The 12,604-nt window shown below is 33.0% G+C and overlaps 1 protein-coding gene across 1 annotated transcript in view; it reads left to right on the forward strand.

The window, feature by feature from the left end:
• The window catches only part of LOC145306054 (uncharacterized), a 115,112-nt gene that overhangs the window by 78,280 nt on the left and 24,228 nt on the right, over positions 1-12,604 (forward strand). The window lies entirely within an intron of this gene.

Raw genomic sequence — 12,604 nt, forward strand, 5'->3', positions numbered from 1 at the left:
TATTTATAATAAAATTTTATACTTGTTGTGTGTCAGAACTGAAAAATCGGAACATAAATTTATAAATGTCGAATCAAAATATTAATTGAATTTGTTGAAAAACTGCAGAAATACAGGATAATGTTTAAGGACATACTTACGTTTTTAGGACTCGATTATAGAGATGCTTTGCTTATATCATTGTACTTTGTTGTCGTAAGAATCAGTATTCCAAAAATCAAAACAATCGGATGATCTTATCACATACAAATTTGTTGTCAAAAAAGTTAAAAATAAATATGTTTACAATGGACATACGGACATTCTGGTAACGATTTTAGAGTTGCTACGCTTTCTTAATCATACCTAACTACTACAGGAATCAACATGCAAAGTTTGAAATCGATAGGACAATTCTAACATGCCTAAATTAACGAAAAAAGCTATCCGTTACAGACGTACGGACGGACGGACCGACCCTAATTATAGAAAAGCTTCGCTTTTAAAAAGGGAAAACATTTGGAAAGGGGGGTGGGGCATATTTTTACCAACACAAAAAATAGTTATATACCTTCTCAGGACCTTTGTAAAGCTTCATTGTAAAGGAAGACTCAATCTGTTAAGCGGTTAGAAAGATCCTTCCGTACAAACAGACATACATCCTTTTACTTTTAGAAAAACAATGAACACTGTAAACCATTGAATACCCTATGTCAGAAGTCTTCTTTTCATAGTAACGAGTTATGACGGTCACTATTTTCTTATAATAAAGTCACATTTCTGACATAGTATCTGTAGTTTCTATTTTAATGCACCTAAAATGACACTAGGCCAGAAACCAAAACATCCCCTAAAACTGCCGTATAATTGTTTTCCGTTTATGTATTTAAATGACTTTTCATTTAATTTTTTTTTGAAAAATTTTGAAGTAAATAATAATAGGTTATTTTTAGGGGGGTGTAACATTGGAGGGATAAATTGGTAAAATTTTGCTGTTCTTTTTCTCTATCTCCCTCTTTCGCTCAGCTTAATTTCTCTATGTTTCATCCCACCTCCCTCTCTCTCTCTCTCTCTCTCTCTCTCTCTCTCTCTCTCTCTCTCTCTCTCTCTCTCTCTCTCTCTCTCTCTCTCTCTCTCTCTCTTTCTCTCTCTCTCTTTCTCTCTCTCTCTCTCTCTCTCTCTCTCTCTCTCTATTCTAGGGAGTCGAAACTTAAAATTTAAAACTTCATTTCCTTCCTTTAACTATTTCTCGCCGGGGAGGGTGTGAAAAATATTTGGATGAGGGTAGGGGGGAAGAGTGTAATATAAAAAACATTTCAATAATTTTATTACAGATCATCGTTTAGAAAACATATTATCATATTAAATGAATCCATTAAGTCGAGAAAAAATATCCAATTCATAAGATTTTATAATTTAGTCAATAGGTCAAATTGTTGCTAATAGTTTTATAAATTAAGAAGGTTAGGTTAGCCCAACGTACTTTATTGGCTCCTGCAAAGGTTAGGCTCCCCAAAAGGCTAACTGATTGGGTTAGGTTAGTTAGCGGAATTCCAATTTAACTGTTGTTATTTTTTTTCAACTACCGCACTCCAACCCCTCCCCCCCACCCTCTAAGATTTTAAACATTTTCGCCCGCACATCAATAGTTAAATAAAAAAGTAGTTTTCCTCCATATCTCCCCCTAAAAAATGCAGGTGAGAATAGGTGGAGAAAATCGGCATCTATAATTTTAAATTCAACAACTATTTATCTATATCCTTTTCTATTCTTTCTATCAAATTTTTCAAATTTGTTACCGATTAAATATTTTTAAAAAAGGTATTGTTCTATATATATTATCTATCTTTCTTTTTACTTAATAACTATTCATCACAATCCATCTATCATTAGATTTATTAATTGACAGATAGACGGACAGACAGACAAACTCGCAGACCGACTTTACAATAAAAAAAATTGCGCATCTATCAAAATTATATTTACTGGGCTATTATTTGTATAAGATACCCTTATTAAACTTAAAGTTAGCATCTTGTCTCATTAAATGTTGTCAATTCAGCAATTTAGACATCTTTAAAAATGCTTTGCCATGTATCTTTTTATCTTTGTGAAAATGTGCTTTTCATGTAAGCTTTCTATTGCAAAATAGTTTAATTCAAAACCTTATTTTCAATTTAATAATCAATAAACAAATTAGAGTGAAATGTTTTACGGATAGGGAAGGGGGGGGGCGATAATAAAACATGTACGCGAGGGTGGGGATTTAAAAAATGGTTTTGGGGAAGAGGGGGGGGGATTTGAATAATACGTGTATGTGTACAAGGTGCATTAGGGGTGTTTATTCATTGTTTCAGAATTTAAATAATAACTTCCGAAAACTAGCCTAAACCCTGCTAAGAACCAGAAAAATCTTGAATCCTAGCGGTAAAAAAAATAGTTTAAACCATCCTAAGACTATTATCAAGAAATAAGATAATGAAATCCTAAACCGAAAATTAACCCTGTAAAGGATAACTCAATCAGTTCAGTGGTTGGCGGGATATTAATGTACAGACAAAAATCGTAATACTTTATATAAAAAGTTGACCTCATTCCATTTTGAAATTAAGTTTCAGAAGTAAAAAAATATTTTTGGGGGGAGGAAGGTAAAGTCACCCTACACAAAAATAGTTTAAAACCTTCCCAGGACATATAAGAAGCTTCACTGTAAAGGATGACAATATCGGTTCAGCGGTTAGAAAGATACTTCGGGATAGACAAAAAACGCTTACTACTTTATATAATAGGATTGGCATTAAATTTTTAAAAATTTGCTATATGTTGCTTTGTATAAACACTGAACAAAATAGCGAATTTTATGAACAAAGAAAAAAATAAATAGATGAAGTAAGTAAAAAATATAAATTTTAGGGGTGGGGAATTTTTTCAATGGGGCTTCAAAATAAATAGGGAGGGGATGGGGTTTGTTAATTTATATAAAGAGAAGGGGGGAGGGGGTTTGAAAAACAGGAAATAGTAAAAAATGTCAAATTTGAAAATGATTGGACAATTTGTTTCCCCATTTTTTGTGGATTTATTTTAAATATTTTAAATTTTTTTTTTGTAAATTCTTTTTGCAGATAAAACTAAAATCTTTACATATAAATTTGGCCAATTTCTCATTTTTGATATAAAATTTTAATTTGGTCCAAACTAACAGTGTTTAAACTTTTCAACCAAGAATTTTAATCTACAAAGAGGGTAATTTTGTTTATCATAATTCATTCAGAGTGGAAATCAAAATAATCATTCATTGTCCTAAGATCAAATTCTATTTGTCTGTTCAGTTCCATTTATTTAAAATTATTTCCTTTCTAGAATAAATTGAATATTTTCTAATAAATAGGAATAAATTTGTGCTTATAGACTAGAACAATTATTTTCATAGGTAGGGCAACATTAACCGATATGATTATCCTTTACAGTGTAGCTTCTTGTGGCCTGTATAGTAATTTATTTTTGTGTTTCCGTTAAGATCTCTCTAACCACTCAACCGATTGAGTTTCTCCATTTTAGGGAATCTTTGGATAGTTTTAGGCTATTTTTCATGCCCACTTCCTACATTCTCCTTCGAATAAAAAAAATCTTCTTCAAGTATGGAGCACTAAATGCAATCGGCGCAGCCGCTTGTTTCAATGAAAGAACCAAAATTGTAAAACATTACATAAACTTAAAATAATAATATTGAAATATTCTAAAAAATTTACAATAGAGCACTATTAATTACAGAGTAGCTGCGCTACTTAAAATCAATAATTTTAAATAACTCTTTCAATAAATAAAACCTTTTATACAATATTATAAAGTTTAACCGTTTTCCCCCAATTTAGAAAAAGGTACACTACTATAGCTTAAAAATTGTATGATGTTTTTATGTCCATCTTTGTATATGACATCTCTATAAGGATGTCATAAATGGCTGAATTTTAATTTTCAGGCAAAAAGAATGAAATATGCCTTATAATTCGTATTTAAAATTGGACAATAAATAAGGAATACAATGTCTATATCAGATAAATTGATATTCTAAACCCTGGTTTAAAGTAGTTACATATCTTAACAATTTGATGAAGATAATGAGTTTTCTTTAAATATTGTAAATTTTACAACAAAAAATTATACTTTTTTATAATAAATTTGGGTAAAATTTATAACAAACGAATGTCCTTTCATTAAACACCAAAATTTCCAAAATTTTAGAATCGTATAATCAATGAACTTTGGCAAAATTGCCCTAACTTATATTTATAATGAAAATAATCGATTTTTTTACTTTTTCATTTAGAAAATCACAAATATTGATTAAAGGAAAGGTTCATTTGCATCTATACATGTGTGTGTGTGTGTGTGTTGAGATGGTTTTAAGGGGGAGTGGAGGGGTTGGTGGGTTAAAACATCCCTCTTTTTTACACACATAGGGAAATTAGATTTTAGTAAATAGAAGATTCGATTCAAAACTATACAAAAATGGGGGGGGGGGATTTTCAAAGACAAAAACAACTTGGTAAATTGGGGGATATATATTGAGGAAGGGGGCAAGGTTAGAGGGGGGGGGATTCAAGAAATCAAGTTACGTTCCGTCAGAGATGTCATTCCCGAGGGGAGCGAGCATCCCCCCCCCCCCTAAATCCACTTTCCCAAAGCCGGCTTCTTAAAATTTTTGGGGGATTTTGGCACGTGTGTCTTATGTATGAGGGATGAAAGAATTTCCCCCACCCACCCCACCGAATACATCTAAGGGGTTCCTCCCCCCCCCCTCCCCCCAATGTCATTTTTCTTGAATTGAAGTAAACTCAACTTTTATATAAGTTATCAAGAATTTAGGGATAGGATAATGGACGTTAAACTAATTTTCTACCTATTCTTATGTGTACAATTTTAAAGCTTTTCATGTAAGGTATGAAATGGTTTTGAATTAATTTGAACCATTGTCTTCTTCCTCCCTGATAATTTATAATATCCCTTGGGTTGGTTGAAGAAAAACAAGAATAGGGTCGTACACATGTGGTGGGGGGAGGTATGAATTGAGAAAAAACAAGGAAAACAACATCATACACCATTTGCAAGCATTCTCAAAAATCTCTAATATTAGTATTATATAAATCCAAGTAGTTGGTTGTCTCTAGTGCTGAATGTTGCATATGATCTCTTACAACCAAAATGCATCGTTTTGTATCTAGAGGGGGAGGGCAGTAATAAAGCCCAACCCCACTTTCCAAGAAATTCGACTGCTTTTTTAAAAATAGCTACAACGCCCCAAGCGGCTACAAGAGGCTTAAAAAATAGCTTAAAACCATTCCAAGACTTAAATCTATAATACAAAGTAGAACGATGTTTGTCTGTCTGTCTGACTGTTTGTTTGTAGCGAAGGATCTCGCTAACCGCTAAACCGATGTGGTTCTCCTTTACAGGGTAGCTTCTCATAGGTCCCGTGAAGGTTTATAAATATTTTCTTGGAGGGTGGGACACCCCTAACCCTCCCAAAAAATGAAAAATACCCCCCCCCAAAAAAAAAATCTAAAATACGAAAAATTAGTTTAATAAAACCTCTTGGGGCAAAGCCCCGAGAGGCTAGGGGCGAAGCCGCTAGTAAGTAAATAAAGTAGCAAGTAAACCTTAGGAACCAAGTCGGTTCAGTAGTTATTAAGACAAAAAAACACTTACTACTTTATATAATAGGATAGTAATAATATGTAAATTAAGGACAAACGGACAAACCAGCCTTTAAAGAAGCCCCCCAACACTCTACCAGAGGTGTGTGTCCGGTGGGGGGGGGCGGGGGGGGGTTGTTTATGTAAATGGGGGGACCTGAGGGTGAAAGGGGGTGGTAATGAGCATCAATTCATAAATCAGAAGCGCCAAAATCTTTCTGTCACAATTGTCATAAATGTGATTCAAACGTTCCCTGGAACCTGCAAATTTATCTGAGACACAATTTAGCAAGACCAGCAATAGCATGTCTTTTGGGAAAAAAATGGTCGGGAATCTAGTCTTCTTGGAATTATCCTATTAATTTTCAACCTTTAATTTTTAAAAAGGTGTAAAGCTAACCAAGTTAACTTTTTTTTAAAGCGAAGCTTTTCTATAAGTAGGGTCGGCCCGTCCGTACGTCTGAGATGGATAGCTTTTTTCATTAATTTAGGCATGTTAGAATTGTCCTATCGATTTCAAACTTTGCATGGTGATTCCTGTAGTAGTAAGGTACGATTTAGCAAGCGTAGCAACTCTATAATCATTACCAAAATGTCCGTACGTCCATTATTAACATGTTGATTTTTTTCTCATTTTTAGCAACTAATTTGTATGTGATCCAATTATCCGAGAATAGTTTGTTAATGTTCGTTTGTTCTATATTTTTTTTTTGTTGGAGGCAGGAACATTGATCCCAATTGGAAATATTACTCTCACTGAAAGAATATTCCCCAAAGTTGCACAATAATAAAAACTCACAAACAAAAATATGAAAATTATGAATTGGTTTCGGGTGTGGGGGCCGAAAGGAGGGGGGATGGAGAGACCAACCTCCCTTTAAATACCAAAAATGTTATTAGAATTAAAGATATAAATATAGATCGATGGGTAACTTTAGAATACTCAAATGATATTTGAAGAAAGAGTAAGATATAGGTATATTAGATATTTCCTTTAAAACAGACTAAAGGCTTCTCCCAAAATTCCCAGAGGAAGGTTGGGGGGTACCCCTAACTCCCAAATTTTATTGTTGTTCTCGTTACCTTCCCCCCTCCCCCTTCCCCCGTTAAAATCATATGCCTAAAAAGTTTCCAAAATATCACTTTGCCGTTTATGCGATCTTAATTTGAATACACTCACATACATAGAGACAGACAGAGAGACATTTTGTTTCTTTATAATAAAGGGCATATAGAAAATAAATAGAAAAACATTAAGTTGAAGAATCTATAGGTATATAAAATAAATATAATACTGAAAACGCTAAAAATGTTGGTTCATGCTGCTATGCCAAGCAAGTTAAAAATAGGAAGAAAAACTATGATAGATAGATAGACAAGGGGAGGAACAATTCCCAAATCAAATCTTCTCTAACTCTTTAACCTCAAAAAGAAAAAAAAATCTTTTGAAATCCTTTAGAAAATCAAATAAAATTAATAAATGTCCCAGAAGAATAAAATACAATAAGGATCTAAAAATAAAATAAAAAGATAAAATTACAAAAGTTTTTTAGGTTTTATCAAAGATTCAAGGAGGGAGGGGGTTATGCATTACTGTACAATTTTTTTAAATTACCTTTTTTTAGGGGCGGGGGGGGGGGTCTGGTATTTTTTACTGGGTCTAATTTTCACTATAAGGAAACCCATATTAAGCTATAGCAGACAGATAGACATCCTGTTCCTTTTAAATACTACTAGCGGCTACGCCCCTAGAGGCCTCTTGTGGCATTTAAATTTTTTTTTTGTTTTAAATATCTAATTTGAGAAATAACTTGTCTATGTTATCAACTATTAAATTCATGCATCTACGCAGCGCGACTACGCTAGCGACACTATGCGGCAGAAATATTTACATTTTTTTCGATTTTATTGTGATTTCTCTTGGGAAGGTGGTGGTACCCTCCCCCAAAATAGTTAATACCTTCCCAGGACATATGAGAATCTACCCTGTTAAGGAGAACCCAATCGGTTCAGCGGTTTGCGAGATCCTTCGGTACAAACACACAGACACACAGACACACAGATACACAGACACACAGACAAACATCCTGTTACTTTAGTATAAGGATTTATGACTTTTTACTTTTTAGTACCGAAGCTTTTCTAAATCTAAGTCTAGCATATTTATAATCTTTTTTATTTTATTACAGGTATGTTTACTATATAACTACTCAAGACATTAATAAAACTCCTCTGAAACCAGTTATGTCCACTATTGTATGAGATCTTTAGCTTCATACATGACACATTGCTTCTTTATATGACAGAATAGATAGATGAAAAATTAGGTAATATAGTAGTTATGGGATTTTAAAGGTTTCAAATGAGATAATTAGTTAGATATATTTAAGAAGAGATTTCAAGTAAATACCCCTTAGATAGCAAAATAGAGAAAGAAAGACAGATTAAAAAAGAGTAATAGATAAAGGATCTACTGCAGTTCACGGAAAATATTGCTGGCAAGCAATATTTTCAAAAATCTATGAATTTTAAAGGCTGCTGGCTGCCAAACGGCTGAACGCACAGATCATGCCCGAACACTGTTTTAAACGTCATAAGATGGCCTACAAATAATCTGGAATAGCCACAAATCAATAATGCATAATTATCTCGCAGAGCGGAGAAATGCGCGAAAAATACCTATTTACGCGTTTTTTCTAGAGTGAAGCTTTCCCTGTGCATAATTGGGTCTTGGCTATTCCAAATTATTTAAAGGCCTTCATATGCCGCTTAAAATGGTGTGCGGGTATGATCTGTACGTTTAGCCGTTTGGCAGCTAGCAGCCTTTAAAATTCATAGATTTTTGGAAATATTGCTTACCAACAATATTTTACCGTGAACTGAAGTTGATCCTAGATAAAAAGAAGAATAGATAGAAAGATAAATAGACAGATGGGCCAACAGATTGACTAATAGATAGACAAACAGACAGGTAAATAGACAACAAGCTATAAAGGCAGACAAACAAACATATACATATACAAAATGAAAAATGAATAATTGTAAAAATATGTATTTGAGAAAAACTAATAATCATAATGAAAATAAAAAGATTTCTAAGATAATCGAATCTCAAACTTATACTCAAATACACCAAGAACGAAAATACCAAAAGGTATTGCTATATTTTGAACAAATATATTTAAATTTACCAAAATTCTGATTAGGTTGTACAAACTTTCAATGTCCAAACTTTTCCGCCAGTAATTTCAATCCATAGAAGTGGTAATTTTGTTTTTCGTTATTTGAGGTGTACACTAATAAAGACAGTAATTGAAACCTACTGTTGCTATGTCAGATGCATGGAATTAATATTAGGGCAATAATATACCAACAAACTTATAGATGGCTTGTAGGAACGCTTTGCTTCTGAAACTAACGAGCACACACACACACACACACACACACACACACACACACACACACACACACACACACACATACATACAACCTAAAAACCAATATATAAAGTTCGTCTTATTAGTGCTTAAGCTGATTGAATTAAAGATGACAATTAAGAAATGGCGTTTTAAATTTTGATTTTAAATTTCTTGAGAAAGCTCTTGATTTTGTCTTATTTTGTCTTTACATAAAACCTATATTTATCAACCAATACAATTATCCAATCTTTTATCTACTTTGTCTATCCATCTTTTCGTACACCAATCTGTTTAGCCATTTATTCATCCCTTCATTAGTCCATTTTTACATTTTTCCATCCATCCATCCATCCATCTTTCCATTTATCCATCCATCTTTCCATTTATCCATCCATCTTTCCATTTATCCATCCATCCATCCATCCATTTATCCATCCATCCATCTATCCATCCATCCATCCATCCATCCATCCATCCATCCATCCATCCATCCATCCATCCATCCATCCATCCATCCATCCATCCATCCATCCATCCATCCATCCATCCATCCATCCATCCATCCAACCATCCATCCATCCATCCATCCATCCATCCATCCATCCATCCATCCATCTATCCATCCATCCATCTATCCATCCATCCATCCATCCATCCATCCATCCATCCATCCATCCATCCATCCATCCATCCATCCATCCATCCATCCATCCATCCATCCATCCATCCATCCATCCATCCATCCATCCATCCATCCATCCATCCATCCATCCATCCATCCATCCATCCATCCATCCAACCATCTATCCATCCATCCATCCATCCATCCATCCATCCATCCATCCATCCATCCATCCATCCATCCATCCATCCATCCATCCATCCATCCATCCATCCATCCATCCATCCATCCATCCATCCATCCATCCATCCATCCATCCATCCATCCATCCATCCATCCATCCATCCATCCATCCATCCATCCATCCATCCATCCATCCATCCATCCATCCATCCATCACCCTTCAATCCATCCATCTATACATCTTTTAAGTGTTTATATGAATCAATAAATCCATCAATCCCTTATTTAATCAATTTATATGTTTACCTAATCATCCTTTCATCCATCCATTTATTCCTTTTTTTTATCTATTTATCCATTTATTAATTATATACAGCTTAAGCATTATGATATGAAAACAAAGATATTTCTTCTAATTTTTCTAGAAATACAATCGTAAAATATTAGATACGGGAATGGTGTTTGTGTAAATAAGCTATAAAGTCAAATCTAATTATAGTTAAATGATAACTATTGGATATTAACCAGTTTGATTGCATGACCTTAGCCTACCTGGTAGTACTAAAAATTCAGTGACAAACTTGTCAATAATAGATAAAATAAACCATTTAATTGCCTATTCTTTATCTTGAAGTTATAATTACATGTTTATGTTTTAAAGGCTTATGAAGACGGTACATTTTTTAATTCTATGGTATGACATACCATGTACTCGAGCTCAACACCTACTCAACTGACAATATTGTCTGCTGTTTGTGGCGTTGGTGGTTTTGTTGTTGAATAAGTTTTTAACTGTTTCCAGAAATTTTTCCCCATTTTCTATCCGTATCTAATATTTTAGATGTCCTAGCAAAACAGTCAAATTTGCTATCTATATCAAGGACAATTATATCCATAGTTAGCGAAGCATTGGAGCTTGGATGAAAAAAACAACATTGAACAGAGTTATTTAAAAACAGAAAGTTTGTACATGTAACAAGGATGACAATATCCATAAAAGCGAAGCTCTGAAACGGTATGACAGACGATCATTAACTCTTGTAGAGTTTCAGAACTGAATATACAAAATATAATAAATATACATATAAGTTTTGGCAAAATTATACGTAAATTTGTTGCAAAACTTCTTAAATAGAGAATACTGTTTAAGGACATACTGAATTTTTTTAGGACTTCATTATAGAGATGCTTTGCTTATAATATAGTGTCTTATAGTAATAGAAATCAGTACTACAAAAATCTGATCAATCAGATGAATTTATCGCATAAAAAGTTGTTGTTAAAAAAGTTAAAAATTAACATGTATAAAATGGACTTACGGACATTCTGGTAACGATGATAGAGTTGCTACGTTTCCTAAATCGTATCTAACTACTACAGGAATCATAATTCAAAGTTTGAAATCGATAGGACAATTCTAACATGCCTAAATTAAATGAAATAAGCTATATGTTACGGAAGGACGTACGGACCTACGGACCGACGTACAACCAACCCTATTTATAGAAAAGCTTCGCTTTTAAAATATATATTAGGATTAAACCCACTATTAATAGAAAATCACGTAATCTAGTAAGCTAGAGAACTTTTTCATTGTGACGCAATGACGTTATTCTGACGTACGAACATGGTTTACTTATAGAGTGGCTTGGCTAAATACAAAACTGTTAAAATAGCCACAAAATTGTTTTAAATCAATTTAGCTATTTAGTCGAGAAAAAGCTTTAAACCATTCAAAGGCTTAAATCTAAGAATAAAATAGCATGAAATCAATTGGGACATCTGTAAAGCTTCCCTTAAAAAGAAAATTCAATCAAATTGGAAGTTATTGAAATCTTAAGCTTCAAACTAAATATATTATAGAGATGCTTTTGTTGTCACTTTGTCTTAATAAATCTAATGGGATAAAAATATATATACAAAATTGTATGTTTTAAAATATTTAAGTCATAACACATAGCTAAATAGAAATAACTTTTTTTGCTGTTCTTTTAACAAACTATGTAGCTCAAATATTTTTATTGGTAAAAATAATTTTTACACAAAACTATCTATTTGTTTATTAGTAGCGCAGCTACTTTTGAAATATTTTGTCTGTTCTTTTTCTATTCATCATTTATGACGTCCGTTTCTAAGTTATGGGTTTATAATCATGTAGCTTTTGGTAACCATTATAGAGTTGCTCTTCTTTCCAATATGTACAGGATTTATGATTTATCATGCAAAGTTTAAAATTATAATTATTAAATTATAACATGCCAAAATTAACAATAAAAAATATCCCTTACGAACTACGGACAGACCCACGTACGGACTGATCCTAATTATCTAAAAGCAACATCCATTAGTAGCGAAGCTCATACATTTAATGCTGCACACAGAGAGACGACCAGACGAATAGACAAAACGTCACACTGTACATTTTAATAGTAAATCTATTTTAGATATATACAAGATTATAAATAGAATAAGATATGACTTAAAAAAAGATAAATGTATAACATTCTTAATAGAGTTATAGACATGAGATTAGATTTATTAATTGTAAAAACAATTGCTTTCCAAAATTTAACATTTGTTTGAACTTATTAAGAGATCTTTTAAATGGAAGCAAAAATCCCCCCCCCCCCCTCCTTACCCTTCTACCCCCTTTTAATAAAACCATTGTGTATCTTTCTATCATTTCCCCCCCATATATATCCTTTTAA

This window comes from Acartia tonsa, chromosome 14 (assembly GCF_053477335.1).
Source record: "Acartia tonsa isolate MP-2025a chromosome 14, ASM5347733v1, whole genome shotgun sequence".
NCBI lineage: Eukaryota > Metazoa > Arthropoda > Copepoda > Calanoida > Acartiidae > Acartia > Acartia tonsa.